General features: G+C 36.0%; 1 protein-coding gene and 1 non-coding gene across 4 annotated transcripts in view; one reads left to right on the top strand and one right to left on the bottom strand.

The window, feature by feature from the left end:
- The window catches only part of NRIP1 (nuclear receptor interacting protein 1), a 100,888-nt gene that overhangs the window by 43,091 nt on the left and 36,232 nt on the right, over nt 1–21,565 (bottom strand). For 2 of the 3 annotated variants that reach the window (XM_004770504.3, XM_045088197.1), the window contains exon 3: nt 8,072–8,180. The exons of the other annotated variant lie outside the window; for it this stretch is intronic. The gene's annotated coding sequence lies outside the window, so the exon portion shown is untranslated. The remainder of the gene's footprint in view (nt 1–8,071; nt 8,181–21,565) is intronic. 3 annotated transcript variants of the gene reach the window in all.
- LOC123394595 lies at nt 15,208–15,314 on the top strand. The gene has a single exon (XR_006609354.1). It is a non-coding gene; the product is annotated as a U6 spliceosomal RNA (small nuclear RNA).

The following is a 21,565-nucleotide window of genomic DNA, read 5'->3' as shown; positions in this document are numbered from 1 at the left end:
GCTGAAGGCAGAGGCTTTAACCCACTGAGCCACCCAGGCGCTCCCACTAACTTGAATTCTGATAGGCTTTCCTGAATGGGACAGGAAAAGGGTAAAGCAGTACCTAGGTAAGTAGATAACGCATGAGAAAGTGAACCATACATATGAATTTCTTTAGTACCTGTGCAAAAGGAGAAAAGAGTATATATACTGTGCTAAATGCTTCAGCTAGAAAACTGGTGTTAAAAAAAAAAAAAGAACTCTAAGGATGCAGAGTGAGCAGTAACTAGGTTTTCCGTTCACAGATACGTGTGCCCTAGGTGATGGTCCGTGATCATTAAAAAACAAGGAAGGTCTGGCCAGGGAGAAGAGAAAGGCGCCACTCTGGGTTACATAAATAGGCAGGGAAGAGCTGAGTGTGATACAGGAAGGGGGTGGTCCAGTGTGACTAGAGATTAGGCTGAAAATGCAATTGGGACCAAGGACTTTGAATCAAGGCCATGCCAAGGAGCTAGCCTTTATCTGGTGGGCAGTGGAAGGTTTACAGGCAATGGTATGATTAAATGCATGCCAAAAACAAAAACAGAAGTTGTAGAGTCGTTGATGGCTTGGAGGGGAGAAATTGGGATGAATTTGTGCAGAGAAGAAAATATGGTCAAAATATGACAGGGGCAGGAATGTTGAAGAAAAAAATTAACTGAAAAATAAATAAAGGCTGGTCTGAATATTTAGAAAGCAATTTATAGAACATAAATAGTGCTGTAAAAAAGGGGTTGTTTTTTTGTTTTTTAAAGATTTTTTATGTATTTATTTGACAGAGAGAAATCACAAGTAGATGGAGAGGCAGGCAGAGAAAGAGAAGGAAGCAGGCTCCCTGCTGAGCAGAGAGCCTGATGAGGGACTGGATCCCAGGACCCTGAGATCATGACCTGAGCCGAAGGCAGTGGCTTAACCCACTGAGCCACCCAGGCACCCCCAAAAAGGGTATTTTTAATAGCAAATTCATTAAGTCAAAAAACAATGAAAATAATTATTATATCTGAAGCCCACATTTGTAAATCATCTTGTTGACATGATTTGTACAAAGTTTCATGATAACTAAGAACTCCTTTAGAGGAATTTAGGGAACAGTCACAATCAGAATTCATTGAGATTTGAATTTTGTACATTTCAAACCATAATCTTCATTAAGTATCAGGTAGGGATTGTTGTTTATGAAGGCAGCAATATGTACCTTTTCAGAATAGTGTGAAGGCATATCTCCCTTGGGTATAAGACAGAGATGTCTGGCTTAAATCATAACGTGGTTGATGAGGCTACCATATTATGAAGCATTTCATCAACACTAATGAGCACAAAATTAACTCTGCAAACATTTATTGAGTATGTACTATGTTTAGAACTCAGAATTAAAAAATAAAAAGTCCCCAACATTCTATCAACTTTGTGCTTCTAGTGTGTCACTTACAATGATAAGTCCCTAAATTATAGTTCACACCATCACACCACTACACAATAAAAAGCCTATTAGTAAAAAGAATATTGAGTTTTCAGGGAATCAGTTCTCAACTAGCAGCCATCTTGGTATTCCCAGGCAGCTGACAAGGTATACAGAGAAATCCCAGAACTCTCTGGGAAGACCCAGTACCCATGCAATTTGAAGAGAGTCGTCAAATTCTCTGGAGACTGACTGTCCTGCTAAGACCTCAGAAAGAATTTAACAGAGTATCAGCCAAAGTAAGAGGGTAGGGAGTAAAAAAGAACAGGAGTCACCAGGGCCAAGAAACTATCTGCCAGAGAGCAGACTGTACTCTCAGAAAAGGAAAGCCAGCATCAGGGATCAGGTTGAGGCAAGTGGAGGGGAAGGTCAAACAAAGGAGAGAAGAAAGATTCTGAAGGGAGTACTTCTCACTTCCCTGAAGAAGAAGCAAACTTTACTCTGTGAACTCCTTAAGAAATGATGAAGTCTCCAAACCCTCCGGAGGAAGAATCATCATCACAGGAGATATATTTGGAGATTCACAAGTCATAAAAAGGTCTAGCAATTGAAAGCCAGTATAGTGGGAGGGCACAACTAGAAATGACCTTCCCAAGTATCTACAAACAAAATGACTTCTTGACTGAGCATCTCCACCCTAGCAGTAATAAGTTTCCAGCACACTGGATGTTTAGTTATTAATATGGGGGTGGGTACTATGTTAAGATTTGTAGATACTAAACAAAAAACAAACCAAAAAACAAACAAACAAAAAAACCCACACAACTTATTAACCTACAAATGCAAAAGCTATGATACATTATTGAAGTAAAAATACAGAATATTCTGTAGGCAATTAGACAGTAAATTCCTATAAAGCAGTTCTTAAACCGTGGTCCAGGGATCCCCAGAGTCTCCATGATCCATTTAGGAGGTGCATGAGGTCAAAACCTAATCTGATACCCATTTTGTCTCTCTCATGAGTGTGCAACAGTGTTGTCCAGGGGCCATGAGATGTGTCATGGCTAATGTGTTAATGGCTCATGGAGTGTAGCCTTGTATATTCTTGTGCTTTACAAATTTTCTCAGTTTTAATTTCTAGTATGGTAAAATATTGGTTGATATGACTCCCATAAAGAAAAGCTCTCTTGGGTCCTCAATAATTTAAGAGATTGAAGGGGTGCTGAGAGGGAAAAGTTTGAGAGCTGCTGCTAGTCTACTCTAATAAAGTTAAGAACTTCCATCTTGGTTTCAATGTTCAAACAAAATCTCTACTTTCTAATTTTCAAGAATTTATGCTATAACTATGCCAGATAAGTACTGTTCTCTATGCAGAAACGTCTCGGAGAGCTGAGTAGGGGGGAGAAAAAAATGACCTTTAAAAAAGAAAATTAGTAAGCTAGAGACGCACAGTTACTACTCTTCTGAATTCACCACGCCAGAAGTAACAAATCCACAAATATTTATAAATAAGCTGGTGTGTGCCGAGAGCTGAAGACGGGACAGGAGGATAACTAAGTAACAAACGAGCCTTTGGTAGGCCCACCCTGTCAGGAAAAACGTAATCCACAACCCAGTGAGATACTAGTGTAAGAAAAGGCCTGCGCAAAGCCAAAAGAGCATGGAAGGGCAAATTCTTGGGAGGAAGACAGGCAGGGAACACGTTTGTTAGTGAAGGCACTCTGCCACGGAGGTGGCATGAACTGACTAGCAAAAATCAGGCTTTGCCAAATGGAACAGAAGTTAAGGAGCACTCTTCAAGCAGGGGGAGGTGCGTCGGTCCCAGCGGGAAGAGGAACAGCACACAGATGTTTTAGAGACTTGTTTAACTAAGTTTCTAGTAACAGATAACGGACCTCTGTTCAAGGCACAGAAATTGTGAATAATGACACTTTCTAGAATTCGATAATGTAATATGATATATCAGTTGAAGTCAATGATGGAAAATTTGGACTTGTAAATTTGTAGGCCTTTTTCTTCATTTCCAATCTGTCCTAGATAGTGGCTTTTTAAAAAAAATACAATAACAGTAATTTGTTAAAAAAAAAATGGAGTGTAAACAAACACTGGTCCTTTGCCATAGGCATTTTGAGAACCTTAGAGAACAAGCTGCAGGATGGTGGGATGGAGGCAGGACAACTGGAGATAAAAATTTCATCATCTATTTTGCTTAGAAAAAGAGAGGACATGCTCATATAGGGCAGGGCAGGAAGAGGGCAGGGAGAGGGAGAAGGTGGGAGAGAACGTTGGTCAAAGCTCCATGCCCACCCAGTGCGGGAGCCTGTCCTGGGGCTCGATCTCACAACCCTGAGATCATGACCTGAGCTGAAATCAAGAAGAGTCAGACACTCAATTGGCTGAACCACACAGGTGCCCTATTAATAATCTTTCTATAAGTAACTGCAAATAACTAACTAACTAAATAAATAAATAGGGTTTGAAAATTACTCTAGTATATGTAGTATATCTCTGATCTAGAATGAGATAATTCTGGTTATCTAAATAACATGCATAAGCTGTACTGTTAGCATCACACTAACTTCAAAGTGCAAACCTCAGGCCGTGTGGTTGGAGGGCAAACATCGCAGAGAATCAAGGAGAGTATCAGGTTCACTACAATTATTTTAAGTGAGAAAAACCAGAGTGTGAATAAGAAGAGAAAGTGAGTGGACACTCTTACCAAGACATTTTAAAATTATTTTAATTATTTCATTTGAAAATTTTCATGGGAGAGAAAAAAACCTGAGTTGACATGGAGGCTTGGTGTAGTGGGGAATTTCCCTCTCAAAATGATGCTGGTTGTATCAACTAAGGTACTAAGTAAAAGACTTTAAAAAAGCCAATTCTTTAATGACATCAATTTCAGCAAAATATTAATTATATTAACAGTTCCCATTGTAACAGTGAATTAGGATTAAGGAAGGCCTGTCACTTTCCTATGGTCATTATATTATTGGGATCACTGAATTATTTTATCAGAGAAGTAACAAGCAAATTGGAAGTTTTAGGAAAATGTGGTAGTTGTGGAGACAAGGCCTAAGTAAGCAGGCTTCCAGCACAAGCATTCCAGATGAGGTATGCACTCGGAGACAAGATGCTGGCTGTGGGAAAGGAAATTAAAGAGTAGGTAGAAGCAATGCTGGAAATCAATACTTCATTTGAGCCCATCACCCAAATTTTCTTGCCCAGGTTGTCCACAAAGCCAGGGAAACATCCGCTGAGAAAGACAACTTAGTTTATGGGAATTAATTCCAACTAAAATAACTCACCTAGATTCTGGATTGATCTTGGTTTCACCAGTACCACAGTCTTCACTGATTACCTTGCATAAACACTTTTTCAAAGTGTTATTTCCTTCTTTCTTTCTTTCTTTTTTTTTTTTTTAAGGTTTTATTATTTATGTGACAGAAGAGATCACAAGTAGGCAGAGAGAGAGGAGGAAGCAGGCTCCCTGCTGAGCAGAGAGCCCAATGTGGGGCTCCATCCCAAGATCCTGGGATCACGACCCAAGCTAGCGGAAGGCAGAGGCTTCAACCCATTGAGCCATCCAGGCGCCCCTGTTTTTTGTTTTCTCAAGTAGGCTCCATGCTGGGTGTGGAGGTGGGGCTTGAACTCATGACCCTGAGATCAAGACCTGAGCTAAGATCAAGAGCCAGATGCTTAATTGACTGAGCCACCCAGGTGCCTCTCAAAGTATTATTTCTTAAATTAAAAACATGACTTTAAGAAATGCTTTATAAAGTTTGGGGAAACCATTTCATGGAGATGATTAGACTCACTTTACCACCTACTAAAATAGGTCACTTTACTGGTGACCTATTCTGTTAGAACCAACTGAGTAATGGCCATTGTCTTTTCATACAGATACTTATATCACTGATCGAAAAGTTCTAGCACTTAAAACTGTTTTGAAATAGTTATGTGCATTGAAATAGCTATCACCAATGTAATCAAACTAGGGAAAAAAAAAACATACATTAAAGAACTCTTCCCAGTGAGAACTCATGAGATATAGTAATAAAAACTCCACTTAGTGAGAAAAGGAGTATATTCAAGTACTTAAGGTAAATTGATTTATGGCCAATTATCTAATTCTACCGGAGACAGTCACTGTTTTTAATATTATCAGTATTTGCCAAAATCAGCTAACAAATGCTGCACTCTGAAATAAACAGAAGACAGAAAGAATATGGAGTTCTAAAAACCAAAGAAAAAGGTGATTTTATTTTATGAGTTATGTGGGATGATTACTTTTTCTGTTCCAAAGCAGGAGCTGACAGGGGAGCAAAGGAGATCTCGCTTCAGGCCCTGAGAAGCTTCAGAAACGCCGCCTGCTTTATATGGTTTGCAATATTCATTTAATCCGATTCTTCTCCTTTTTTCCTAATCACCCTCCTTGGCCTCTCATTCAGGACATTACTCTACTTAAAAAACACGATGTACTGGGGCGCCTGGGTGGCTCAGCAGGTTAAGCATCCAACTCTTGATTTTGGCTCAGGTCATGATCTCAGGGTGGTGAGACTGAGCCCCGTATAAAGCTCCCGAGCTCGGTGTGGGGTCTGCTTGAGATTCTCTCTCTCTCCCTCTCCCTTCTCTCTCTTCCATTAAAAAAAAAAAAAAAGTGACCATACCCGTTCTTGGAGTGTAGCTGTATGACAGACAAACCATAGTAAAACATCATGGAATATATTAATTCAGAGTCTTCAAATGCTTTTCTATCAAATACTAGTCTAAATAAGACCCTCCTTTTGGAAACTGAGAAGTCAAAGGCTGGCTCATGGAATGCCTACTGAAAAGATATTTTATATAATGACAACTTCTCCCAAATTTATTTGACCATGGAGTCTCATTCAAAACACAATTTGGAGTGCTCGCTTCGGCAGCACATATACAAAACACAATTTGGAAAACATACTTAACATATTCCCTTTCAAATCTTGAAAAAAATTTAAATATACATAAAAAATGATCACAAATAGCTCATTTGTATATGCTTTCCAAACTATTCATTGTACATTCTAAATAATCTGTCTTTTCTATCTGGGAGAAAGATCTAAATCTGACCATTTTTCAAGGACAACTTATTGGCTAAGTAAATTTCTCAGCTGGCTATGTATGATTTATTTATCCAACTGGCAAAGTGGTGGTCGGTACTTGGAACAACAAAGGCGTTGACAAAGAACAACAACAAACTAATTGTATCTTGCAGGTCACAAGAATATGCATGATTATAATTTTCATTTTAGTGAAATTAAAAGTTGGAGATTGGGGTGCAGTAGCAACTTAGCTCATCAAATATAAAAATAGATTTCAGACTATCAGTCATTAACACATAATTATACCTGAATGAAAGAACTCAGCATTGAACAAATAAAAGTCTGGCTGATTTATAATCTTGATTTAGGGGAAAAAAAACAGTATGTGAGTATGTGACGAATGACGAGCAACCAAATAATTATGAGTAACTAATTTTTATTAAGTAAATGTTTTAAAGATTTTCTTGCTTAAACTACAAGAATAAACAGAATTAAAATAAGAAAGAGGTAGAATGCTTAAATAACTTAATTACTAGGTTTTCTGAATATAATCAGAAGAGTAGAGAAAAAGGAATTTGTATTATCACTGAGCCAACCATATGACACCTTAGATAAGGAACAAATTTGATTCAAAGTTGCCATTCTCCTTTAGAAACATCAGGGTCCATTAAAACACCATGAAGTTCAGGATATCCTATCTGCTTTCTTCTAACAGGAGTTTTCAGCTAGCTAATTGAAAGTGAACTCTTCACAACGAATGATGAGCACAATAATTAATCACTGTGTCCTTTCCCAGTTTATTTGGAGCGCTTCTCTGCCCAGGCGTAAGCAGGCACAAATTCAAGAGCTTAAGATATGACAAATTCATTTAGGTTCTAGTTCAACTAGATAACAGGAGTGTTAATCCACATAGAATTAGCCACTCACCCATCTCTTTCTGTTGTGCTGTCCACTTACTAGTGTTAATTTAATCAGACCATTTTATCGCTTCTCAGAAATTCCAATATACTATTTGCCTTATAAGAGGTAACCATTTTACCTAATTCAAAAAGTAATCATTGACTTAGACTATAATAATCCCACAATAACCAAGCATGCTTCTATTTTTCCTCAAAACAATAATTAACTTTTTATCTGAAATCAGATTGCTATTTCGGGTTTTATATTAACTGTTCATTTTCTCTGTTTTTTGGTAAAAACACATTATCATCAACACAAACACTATTTTTAATTTCAAGCTTCCCAATACCCCACTCCACAAGTAATCTAGTCCTTTGAATTCTATAGAATTTTTTTTTGTTTGTTTTTCTTATGGCGTTTAAGCTCTTTCTACTACTTGATTAAATTTATCTCTACTTATCCTTTCTCAGTAAGTTCCTTAGGATTGTATCTTATTCAGTATCGACTTTTTTGTTGGTTTGTTTTAAACCACATTGTGCCTAATGAAATAATTTGCACAGATAAAACACAAAACATAAATCTGGTGATTACAAGCTAATTTATCACTAAGAAAGGATTCTCCAAAATATATTAAAATCACCATGATTAAGCCTTAAGAAATCAGGAAGAATATTCTCACCATCTGTCTCTACTTTCTGAGAAAGGAAATGGAGAAGGCTGTTGAAAAGGAGCTCTGGTGTCATCTGGAAACTTAAAATTCCCCGTTTCTCCTCCGGTCTAGTGTGCACCTGAGGAAAAGGAAAACCAGATTCTGGAATATTTTTTGTGGAGTTCTGTAAACTTTTCCCAGTATATTTTCTGTTCAAGTTCCATGTAGAAGTAGTCATTTAACAGAGGAATATAGTTTATGAAATAGGGATCATTCATTAAGGGAAACTACGTAACTTTTGCTTTCTAGACAATACATTGGATAGAAGTAGATGTTTCAAGGCAAGTGTGAGTAAGGTTTACAGTTGCTAGCTTGTGCTTATTAACCTCTGTTAATTTCAAATTTCTGTCAAATTATTCCAATTAAGTTACATCTAAAAATTCTAAATCCTCCCAAAGGTATATTTCAAAAAAAAAAAGGAAAGAAATTAAAAAGAAAACTAAAAAGGAAAAAGGAAAAATAGATGTTCATATTAAGCTTTTCCTGTTACAAAATACTCCGTATGTAACCTTCTAGCACAAAATTTGTAATAAATATCAAATGCCTTATGTCCAGAGACAGACTTGCACACCAATCTCCAAAACAGCTTTATTTTAAAAAGTCAAAAATTGGGAATAACTCAAATGCCTTTCAGTAGGTAAATGAATTATGGTATACTCATACAATGGGATATTTACTACTCAGCAACAAAAAAGGATGCACGATTGATATAAACAACAGCACGGATGAGTTTCAAAATAATTATGCTGAGTGCAAGAAGCCAGACAAAAAGGAATACACAGTTTGTAATTCCATTTGCATAAAACTGTAGAAAATGCAAAGTAATCCACAGGGAAAGAAAATGTTTCGGTGGTTATCTGGGGATCCAGCGGTGGGATGGTGCAGGAAGGAAGGATTACAAAAGGACGTTACCTTAACTGTGTTGGACATGGGTGTATACACATTCAAAATTGATCAAGCTTTAAACTTTAAACATGTGCAGTTTATTAGATGTCAATTACGACTTAATAAAGCTACAAAATATTAAATTTCCTCAAATGTTGTATGCCCCTTTGTGTAGCAATGCCAAGTCTAGGATTTATCATAATGAGAAAAAAAAATGAGGACATATACAAGTATTCAGCCATAAGGATGTGACAATATACATTATTTCTAATCATTAAAAAAAAAAAAAAAGAAAACAGCCATTAAATGTAAAATAACAAATTTGGGACAGGTTTAATAAATTCTGGCATATTACATGGTAGGATACTATGTAGCCACTAATATATTATATAAAAAAATATAGGCTATCATTCCATAAAACATGCACTGAGTGATAAAAATAGGAAACAGAGCACTAAGTTCAGTATAGCTGAATTTGTTTCCAACATATATGAAAATAAATGTAGCAATTATTTCTGTATTTAGAGGTAATTTTTATTTTTCCTTTTTGCTGATTTATAGTCCCTAGTTTCTTTTTTCTTTATAATAAACACACATTACTTTGGTAAAATAAAATGAATTAAAGGATAAAAATACCAACAGCCTACAACTGTCCACTCCCTATACGAGTAAAAGACTCCTCAGAGCTGTGCCCATTACAGAGCTCTGAGCTATCACGTCACCTCCACCAGTGACCTACCAAACAGTCGTGAGAAAAGGGCAGGTCTGACAGGATAAACTGGAGTAATAATTAGTAAGCTACGTGCTTTACAAAGCGCTTTCATGGGCATGACCTCATTTGATCTTCGTAACTCAGTGAAACGAGCAGAGAAGGCATGATCCCATTCTACTGAGGGGAAACAGACAACTGAGCAAGGCCAATCAAGTGTCGTGTCCCCAAATTACAAATCTTGGATTTATTTATTTATTTATTTTTAAAAGATTTTATTTATTTATCTGTCAGAGAGAGAGGGAGAGAGAGCGAACACAGGCAGACAGAGTGACAGGCAGAGGCAGAGAAGCAGGCTCCCTGCCAAGCAAGGAGCCCGATGTGGGACTCGATCCCAGGACGCTGGGATCATGACCCGAGCTGAAGGCAGCTGCTTAACCAACTGAGCCAGCCAGGTGTCCCCAAATCTTGGATTTAAATTGAGCCTTGACTATAAATTCTGATAGGAATTCTAAGAGAAACAGGGAATAATCACTTCTGATTATTTATAACTAGAAGGCAGTGATTTATATGTGAATTTTAAAATAACCGTATTTGCAATCATATTAGTATTCCTATTAGCATCTGCTGGGGGCCTTAGGGATTTCCAGACGCTAGACCCTGGCAACCCCATCTTGCCCCTTGTCAACATTATTTACTAAAGCTCTGAAATTCAAGTAGAATTTAATCGTTTATTTTTCAGTTGCAATTCTTTCCTTCTTGAAAAATAAAGAAAATGTATTACCTTTTATTTTAAAGAGGGTAAAAGAAAGTAACCATAACTATATACATAAATTAATGAATGCTACAAACATTGACTTACAAGAGGTCAAAAGATCTAACTTAATGGTATTTTAAAATACCACCTTTGGGGCCAAATCTTTTTGGGGACACGTGCAGTCAAGAAACAGTCTCCAGATGACTCCAAGTATACTCAGTGAAGAAAATGATCAATTCCTCACAAAAATATCAGTAACCATCTTCAGAGGCACAACATTAACAAGCTGGTTAGCATCTGCTAATGAGGCCTTGAAGCATTAGGAACACTTATAGCTAGCATTCCTACCAACACGCCCACGACTACCAGAGACTTAAAAGGTAATTAATGGTAGCCTTGTTTTCTGGGTGCTTAGTGTGTATCAGACACGCTAGTGTGTCATGTGTATCAGGTTATATACATGATCTTTAAAACGACCTAATGAGGTGACTATCATCAATCCCACTTTATAAATGAGGAACCTGGCCCCAAATCAAAATACCAGTAAAAGCTTAAAGTGGAATTCAAACTCTGGTATATTTTACTTACAACAAAAATGGGGCCTTGGCAGTTCTCTGGAAGAGACATCTGACTTTTCTCTAGAGTAACCCACCTACAGTGGTCTCAGTTCAGGCAGTACAAAACACTTGGCAATGGTATATGAAGTTCATGAGTCTATACTTTCTATATAAAGAGAAAAATACCCAGAGCCCAAAATTGGTGTCTGATATTTTGCCACATTCTACAACAGTTTAATGGCTAGTTTCTATTAAAGCACTATTTAACCTTTTTGAGCCAACACGATCACATGAAAGATAAATTAAAAGAATACTTAAATAAAAGTTGGCAAAAGGTAATATTAAAGAAACTACTCTCATAGATTAATATCTTAAGACTGTTTTATATTAATAAATGAGTAAATCAGTCTTAAATACAAGTCAGTGGAACTATATTTCCCAGAAGTTTGGGATCATGAAGATAGGAAGCATTTCTATGAATAAGAAAGCATTTAAGTAACTGTTATAATTATAGAAATATAGTATTTCCGTACAATATTATGTGATCATCAAAATACATAATTTCAAATAATATTTAATGACAGATACAGCAAAATGAATGTGATGCTAAGAAAGCAAGACACTCAACTACCTGTTAAGCTGAACAAATTGTAAGGGGCTAGGCACTGTGCTTGGTGTCGGAATTATAAAGTGAATAAGACAAGAACAATGCCAGATGCTGAACTACCCTTCATGTATATTCTCTTTGCCTGATTAGGACCTTCAGGTTGTCTAGATAATCAATTTCAATGTCATTTCCTCAGAGAAGTTTGTCCACATCACTTTACATAAAGTAGCTTCCCCTCTACCTCTTCTTTTGTTTAAACTTTTTATTTTGTTATATTTCCCTGATTTTCTTTTATCTGCATCTACTGAGGTACATAAAAGGCTCTTGTCCTTTTATTCTATTAATAAGATATATTACGTAATTGATTGCTTCAGAGTGAAAACAACCCTTCCTTTCTGAGACAAACATCTACAACTAATACCATACTTCATGGTGAGAGACTGAATGCTCTGTCCTACTGCCCTATAATCCTGGTTAAAAGGCAAGAGGCCTGCTCTAGACAACACTATTCACCATTGAACCAGAAAGTTTACTCACTGCTCTAAGACCAGGAAGAGAAAGACACATAAATTGGGGGAAAAAAAAAAAAAAGGTTAAAACTCTTTGCAGGCAACGTTATCTTCTATGAGATAATTCTAGGAAGTCTACCAAAAAGCTACTAAGAAAGTTTAGAGAGGCTGCAATATATAAATCTATATATCTACATATAAAATATAATGAAATTCCATAAAATGGAATATTATTCAGTCATAAAAAAGAATAAAATCTTGCCGTTTGAAAAGATATGGATGAGCTACAGAGTATAATATTAAGTGAAATAAGTCAGAGAAAGACAGATACCATACAATTTCACTCCTATGTGGAATTTAAGAAACAAAACAAGTAAGGAAAAAAAAAAAAAGAAGAGAGAGTTGAACAAGCCAAGAAAAGACTCTTAACTACAGAGAACAAATTGATGGTTGCCAGAGCAGGGGGGGGGATGGGGATTAAGAAGTGTGTTTGTCGTGATGAGCATGGGCTAATGTATGGAATTGTTGAATCACTACATTGTTCACTTGAAACTAATATAACATGTATGTTAAGTATTCCAGAATTAAAATTTAAAAAATTAAAACATTCTTAGCAAAAAGAAAAAAAAAAAAAAAAGATGGCAAGTCTCCCCATACTGATCATCATCAAAATACCACCATAGCTATTTTTTTGGTAGAAACTGATTCTAAGATACACATGAAATTGACTCTAAGATATATATGAAAGATATATTTATATACATGCACACACACATATATATAAAATATTTTATATATCATATATAGACATATATAAAATCTAAATAAAGATTTAGAATATCCAAAACAATTCTGAAAAAGAAGATTAAAGCTTTAGGACTTACATTACTTAACTTCAAACCTTTATAAAGCTATAAAAACCAACACAGTGTGATATTGGCATAAAGACAGACATACAGATAATGAAATTGGATAGAGCCCAGAATAAACTCTCACATTCATAGTCATTTCAACAAATGATGCTGGGACAGGTCAAGAATCACATGCAAAAGTAGATAAGTGTCAATCTTTCACAATATACAAAAAAATAACTTAAAATGGACCACCGCAGGAATTATAGAACTAAAACTTCAAAAATTCTAGGAGGCATAGAAAAAAGCTTGTAAGCTTAAGTTAGGGAAAGAGTTCTAAACATGACAACAAAGATGCAATCTATTAAAAAATGAACAAGAAAAATGGAAAAATTAGACTTCATCAAATTCTTCAAAAGTCATAATTTAGGTAAAAGACAAGCCCTAAAATAAGAGAAAATATGTGCAAATCATACAAATGATAAAGAAATGGTGTCTAACATATTAAAACCCTCAGACCTGAAGAATAATAAAACAATTTTTTAAAATGGGCTAAAGTTATGAAGCTATTTCACCAAAGATGCATTAATATTTAAGTAAACATATAAAAAGGTGCTCATCATCATTACCTAATAGAGAAATACAAATAAAACCACAATGATATTCCACTACACAACTCACTAGAATAGCCATAATTATCTTTATAAAATTGAAAAATTCAAAGTTTGGGAGGATAGGAAGAAATTGCAACCCTCATACATTGCTGATGAGAATATAAAATGGCCCGGCCACTTTGGAAAACAGTTTGGCCGTTTCTCAACAGCCTACTCAGATACTTAACCATATGACCCAGTAGTTTCACTCCTGGGTATCTAACCAAGAGAAATGATAACATATGTCACTGTATGTAAATGGTCATAGCAGTATCAATCATAACAGCCAAAAACTGTAAACAGCCCAAATATCCATCAACTGGTAAAGGGATAAGCAAAAAGTAGTAACAAACAAACAAACAAACAAACAATACCCCAGAAAGAAATTAATAATTCATGCAACAAAGATAAAACTTAATGGAAGAAACGTAATGCTTAGTGAAGGAAGCTAGATATAAAGACATATTTATATGATTCCATTTATATGTAAAATGTCTAGAAAAGCCAAAATTAATTAAGGAGAAAGTAGATCATATCCTGGGACAGGAGAAGGGAACAGAAATTGACTGCAACAAGCATAAAGGACCCCTTTGGAGTGAGGGAAATGTTCTACAACTGGACGGTGGTGATGGCTGCACATCATCATGCTGAATGCTAAGGAAGGGTAAACTGTATGGTATGTAAATGACACCTCAATAAGGCTATAAAAAATTAAAAGGATATATTCTAAATAGAATCATAAATGAGTGTTTCTCAATTCATTTAAAATGAATTTTAATTCACTTAAATTCACTTAAAATGAATCCAATGTTAAAATAAATTGCTATTTCTCCCATTATTTAAAATAATAATCACAATTAAAGATAAGCCTAATGTATAGCAACTACTCTTTAGAGAATGCAAAAGTAGTTTTAAGGCGACTATTCACCTCTCTCATCTATTGCTGGTGGAAGGGTAAAATGGTATAACTGCTAAGTAGAACCAGTTTGGCAGTTCCTTAAAAGTTAAATACAGAATTACCATATGACCCAGAAAGTCTAACCCCTAAGTAGAGAAATGAAAGCTTATGTCCATATAAAAATCTGTATATGCAGGCTCATAATTGCATTATTCATGACAGCCAAAAACTGGAAACAGTCTAGTGTCTCTCAACAGATGAATGGGTAAGCAAAATGTGATACATTCAGCAAGAAAGTATTATCCAACCACAAAAAGGATGAAGTACTGATACAAGCTACAACACAGATGAACCTTGGAAATTATTACGCTGAGTGAAAAAAGCCAGTCACAAAAAAACATGTACCGTATGATTCCATTTATGTAAAAATGTCCAGAACAGGCAAATTCAGAAACAGAAAATAGATTCGTAGCTGCCTCAGAGCTGGGAGTGGGGAAGGATAAGAATGGGGAGTGACTGACCATGGGTATAGGGTTTCTTTTTAGGATCATGAAAATATTCAAAAATTAGATGGTAGTGATGCTGCGTACACGTGTGACTATAAAGAACACTTTTAAATGGGTGAATTTTATTGTATGTGAACTGTATCTCAATAAAATCTATTCAAAAAGATGATTACTGTGCTCACTTAGACAGCATATATGCTAAAAGTGGAACAATACGGAGAAGAACAGCATGGTCACTGCACAAGGATGACACGCAAACTCGTGAAGCGTTCCATATGTAAAAAAACGATGACTGTTAATGTACGATTTATTAAAATAGCAAAAGTAATTTCAGAGTAAAAATCTGGGCTTCTAATCTTACTTTCTTTTGAGCATGTCTAACATTTATCTAAACAGGTATGTTAGTGTTCAGTTCATTGTGGCTATATAGAATTCATTTTTAAAAAATCAGCTGCAGGCACCCGGGTGGCTCAGTTCGTTAAGTGCCTTTGGCTCAGGTCATGATCCCAGGGTCCTAGGATCTAGTCCCACATCGGGCTCCTTGTTGTAGGGAGCCTGCTTCTGCCACTCCTGTCCCTCCCCCTGCTTGTGCTCATTCTCTCTCTCTATCAAATAAACAAATAAAATCTTGCAAACAAAAACAAACAAAATCACACTTAAAAAAAAAAATCAACTGCACTTTTACTCACCAGTAACAAACAGAAAATCACATTTAAAAAATATCCAACAATAAAATGTACCTAAAGAATAAAAGTTAACTTGAAAATTTATCTGAAGACATTAAATATGACCTAATAAACAGGAGGACATACCATATTCATCAAAGAAAGACTCAGTATCATAAAATGAAAATTTTCCCCCAAATTCAACTGATTTTAATGCAATGCCGATTGAAATTCAAAAGGTTTTATGAGTTGATATTTGACAAAAGTCACAACACTGCAGATCACTGAAGGAAGAAGGAATCATTCAACAGTGCTGAAAGAATTGGTTATTCATTTGAGGGATAAAAAGAAATTGAATCCCTCCTACACAACATGTAAAAAATAAATTCAAGGGCGCCTGGGTGGCTCAGTGGGTTGGGCCGCTGCTTTCGGCTCAGGTCATGATCTCAGAGTCCTGGGATCGAGTCCCGCATCGGGCTCTCAGCAGGGAGCCTGCTTCCCTCTCTCTCTCTCTCTGCCTGCCTCTCTATCTACTTGTGATTTCTCTCTGTCGAATAAATAAATAAAATCTTTAAAAAAAAAAAAAAAAAAAAAAATAAATTCAAGAGGGATTAAAATTTTAAGTTGAGAATACAAGTTCTTAATATTTGAAAAAAACATAAGAGACTATCTTTATGAATTCAGAGTACGGATGATTTAAAACTTAAGACACAGAATAGGGCTAACTATAAAGCATATGATTAATAAATTCAAGTACATTATAATTAAAAACTTTCATTCATCAACAGACACAACAAGGAAATTTAAAAAAAGATTAACTACAATACCACAAAGCACATTGCCTAAAAAAAAAAAAAAACGGTGGCTGGAATATGTGTGTGTGCACACGTATGTGTATCCTATAACATTTTATTTAAAAATAGGCAAAAGTCTCTGCCATTGTCTCAGGCCATGATCTCAGGGTCTTGGGATCAAGCCGCGCATCGGGCTCTCTGCTCAGCTGGAAATCTGTTTCCCTCTCTCTCTGCCTGCCTCTCTGCCTACTTGAGATCTCTCTGTCAAATAAATAAAATCTACAAAAAAAAAAAAAACTTTAAAAAATAAAAATAAAAATAAAATATTAGGCAAAATGTAAGGGTGCCTGGGCAGCTCTGTTGGTTAAGCCTTCCGACTCTTGACTATAGCTCAGGTCATGATCTCAGGGTCACGAGAGAAAGCCCTGTGTAGGGCTTCTGGCTCAGTTGGGCGTTTGCTTGAGATTCTCTCCCTCTCCTGATGCTTCTCCCTCTGCTCATGCTCAGGTGCAGTGCCTCCCTCTCAAATAAATAAATAAATAAATACATAAATGAGATCTTTAAAATAAAAATAAAAATAGGCAAAATACAAAAACGTATCCCTGATTAGGGGTGTGAAAGTCTGAGCAGGATGAGGCTGGTACCATGCTGGAATGGAGGGAAAAGTGAGGTGTGGGAGTCAGAGTCCAAGCTTTGGCAGAGCGGTATGGGTTGGAGCAGGACCTGCCCACCAGCGATCTAACAGCAGATGTGAGTGACTGATCAGGGGCAGGAGGGTGCCCATAAAATGATGCACTGTGCGGTGCATGTAGGAATGCAGGAATCCAAACAGGGTGAAGGGGGCCTCCACATGAAGGGTCTTCTAAGCTTAAAGAGAATTTGGGCAGGAGGGTGTGATGGATATGGCAGACTGAGGACACCCAGTGGAACTGGTCAAATTAAGTAAACACATTTAGGCTAATTATAGGCAAGTTTCTTAATGTTAGAGAAGGGGATATTAAAAAAGAAAAGGGAAAAATGGGACTAAACTTTCGTGTAGGAATGAAATTGGAAGTAGCAGCATGATTGATGAATGACATATCAAAAGAACACAGAAGCCAACTTTAAAGGAATCCCTCTGGCTAAATCGGGGCAAGGTGAGCATCAAAATAAGGAACAACAGTTACTGATCAGAGCTCACTGAATAAAAGACAGAATCATGAACTCATACTAATACAAATTAATTAATTAAATGAAAGCTTGATGGGGAAGGAGACAGTCACTTAGTTTTAAAGTACCTCTGCACAAAACAATTATTAAACACAGAGAAAAAATGAGTAATTTCACAGTAGAGAAACATGGCAGACACCATCTTAATCAAGTAATCAAGTAAACATACACAGTAACGGGTCACAATGAAAATGTGTCACCTGACAAGATACAAAGAGAAGACACAGCATAACATCCGTGATATTCCTGCAAATATACATTAACTAGCACGTAATCATTAAGAAACAGCAGCTGAACCTAAAGGTAGAGACATTCTACAAAATAGGTGGCTTATACAGCAGAGTCTTGAAAAGTGCCAAGGTCTTGAAAGCCAAACAAAGACTGAAGAACTGTTCCAGATTGAAGGAGACTGAAAAGATGTGACAAGTAAAATGCAAGCTGTGCTTCTGAACTAGATCCTTTTGCTATAAAGGACATTATTGGGACTACTTGTGAAAATTGAATGAGATCTGAGGATTAGATGGTAGTAATGCATCAATGTTAATTTCCTGATTTTGATGGCTTTATTGTGGCTTATAGGATGATGTCCTTGTTTGTAGGAAATATACACTCATTTATTCAGGGGTGATTAAGCATCACCCCTGAATGGGTGATTGGTTGGGGAAAAATTGGTTGGGGGAAATTTTTCCTCCTCATTGTGTTATTTAAAAATTTTTTAAATTTTATTTTATTTTTTTTTAATTTTTAAAATTTTAAAAATATATATATTTAATGCATAGTTTTGAGTATGTAATGGATAAAACACATAAATGAGAAATTCATGAAAGAAAAATACCAATGTTGAGTAATCACATAAAAAGAGGTTCAATCTCACTGGCAATCACAGAAAAGCAAAATAGTAAGATGTCATTTTGTTGCTACTATATTCAGAAAAGTTAAGCAGCCTGAGATTTCCAAGTTTTGGCAATGATTTGGTTCACTGGGAGCTTCTGGTTGTTATTCGTGGTATTTAAACTGGCCCAATGATATGTTAAACAACTGGCATTAATTTGTATAATTGGTTAATATATTCATATAATGCTCATAATTCTCTACACCTCTACTCCCAGGTATGTATTCTAGAGTCTTACACGTGTGCTCCAGAACACATATAAAAGAACGCAGACCTTAGCAATGCTTTTAATAGCAAAAACATATCTGTATCAACGTACAGATATACATCAAACTCAATATAGTTGCCCAGAAACAGGCAAACAAAAATACCCAACAGCAACAATAATCCAGATATCTACCAACAAGAAAATAAATACATTCATACAATGAAGTATTACTCAGCAGTGAAATATATGAACTACAAACTACATATGATAATAAATTTCAAAAAAAACACAAAGAACAAAAGCAAGTCTCAGAAGATGCAGAATGCTAATGCAGAATGCTACCATTTTTATAAAGCTTTAAAAAAAAAAAGTAAAATTAAATAGCATATTACTTAAAGACCCATGTGATAACAGCAGTATTATTAAAGAGTAAATGATAAACACGAACTTGAAGAATGATTGGGGGGTCGGGGGGTCAGGGAGGGCAGTAAGGGCAGCACCACAGGGAAGAAGAGGCGTATGCTGGTAGATGTAGACTTTATTAGTCAAGTTCTGGTTCCATGTCAGCTGGTGGATTCTTGGTAGATCATTTCAGTATTATGCTTTAAAATATAAATATATTCCTGATTGCATAATAAAAAATAAGCTGCCACGCTGTAGCAAAACAGAGTTTTACTTTGATAAGAATATTGTTTAGGTAAGCATCTTAACTTGCACACATGAACAAATGCTAAACTGCTGGGGAACAGATTTTCCTAAATCTCCTCTTCAAAAACAAAAGCAAAGGAGCACATAAAGAGATACACTCCACGGAAATGGAAGGTAGATTTGTAGATAAAAACTTAGAGCTCGGTCAACCAAAGAATGAGGCTAATTCATATCTACTGTCAATTTGGTCTCAAAACTAGCATAAATGCTTGCTTAATTACTGCAAATCTGCAGAACTCTTTCATGGGAGATGGTCACGTTGCAAAAATTACTTAACATGAGAAACAGGCAAACTGAAGTAATTCAATATACTTCAGGTTCTGACTAGACAGTATTTCCCCTCTAATCCTAAGCATTTCCCCTCATTGGTCTTATAGGCTAATGGTTATATACTCATTCTGATTGGCCAAAAGTTTGATGAGAAAAGCCTAACCCACCTTAAAGCAAAATTTGTTTGCCCAATAAACAATTCCTTATACTCATTATACAATACTTTGATCTGACAAAACCCATGATAATTCAATTTTCTCAACAACCTTGCATTAGAGGTAAGGCACGTATTATCAAGCAACACTTACTTCATGCAGCATAGGGTTTTTAAAAGTTTAAAAATAAGTTAGAAATGTTAATGATGCTCTAAATCAAATTTTCTATCTAAATATTTATTATCTATAATATAAAAGGTATTTTATAAGGTGCTTCTCAGCACTTTATGTGATATACACAGACTGAAAATCTGGTTAAAGGGCATCTTGGACTAATTCCTCTTCAAAAGAAAAACCACTCATCCTGATACATTATATATATAGTGTGTGTGTGTGTGTGTGTGTGTGTGTCTGTGTACATAATAGCAATTATTTCTCCTGGCTTGGATCACTACTGAATATTACGCCTGAGTCTTACCTATAGTTATATAGTTATAGTACAATACTGAGGAAATTGGGCTGGGGGCGATAGCTTCTTGGTTAAGAGACGTCCTTTAGAGGAAATGTTGCATCATGTTATAAAGGGAACAAGCAGAAACTAAATCCATGCACACCACTGGTCCTTGTGGTGCATTTTACTTTTCATGCATATTTTTGACAAAGGTTGGGGTTTCAGGAATGAGGTACTGATTGAAAGAATAAGTATATTTCTTGTGCAATTTCTGAAACTAGAATATATTGGGCACTAAATAAATGCTCAGTGCATAATTTTTCCCCCCCATTGGTCTATCCTAAGATTCCTTCCAATATTTCCCTGTATTTGGTCAACAGAACATAAAATATCCCTCCCCATATACACTTTACCCTTACTCTCGTATGGTTTTTGTTTTTAAATTTATATTCTTTTAAAAGACATTCCCTATTTATATTAATGACCAAAGTTACCCTATTAAAAATATATATTGAACCATCTTTTAAAAATATGTACATATCCAACTGTTTATTTGACATCTCCATTTGACATCTATAAATTGTTTATCTGACATCTCAGATTTAACATGTCAATGACCAAGTGCCTGTTCCTTCTAATCTCAGATAATATTAACTCCATTCTAAAAACCTGGCTGGCATCCTAGATGCCTGTCCTCTCCTCACAGGCCACATCCAATTTGTCAGCAAATTCTGTAGGCTTTGCCTTGGAAATATCTAAAATCCAACTATTTCTCACTGCCCCTTTCAAGTCACCATCATCTCTTCTGGATTATTACAACAGCTTCCTGCTTGGTTTTTCCCCACTTCTGTTTCTAATGCCCTTTGCTCTCCTTAACACAACCGCCAAAGTGATTCGGTGAACACATAAAATGTGTTCACCTCTTGGCTCAAAACCATCTAGTGCACCTCACTCTGACCTCACTTCCTGTGACTCTCTCTCATTCACCCACAGGGGCTTTGACTAGAATACTCTTCTCCTCAGAGAGCTGTATGTACCACTTCAACTAAGCCTTTACTTAAATCATCTTCTGAGTGAAAGGTTCCCTGGACATAATCTAAAATTTCATACATCCCTGCCCCAAACCTTCCAAGTTCCCTTCTCTGGTTCAGCTTTTTCTCAGCACAGTTCATAGGAAGTT

The sequence above is a fragment of the Mustela putorius genome, unplaced genomic scaffold (genome assembly GCF_011764305.1).
Source record: "Mustela putorius furo isolate JIRA1106 unplaced genomic scaffold, ASM1176430v1.1 tig00003834_pilon_pilon_pilon, whole genome shotgun sequence".
NCBI lineage: Eukaryota > Metazoa > Chordata > Mammalia > Carnivora > Mustelidae > Mustela > Mustela putorius.
This window is presented reverse-complemented; position numbering and strand designations above follow the sequence as displayed.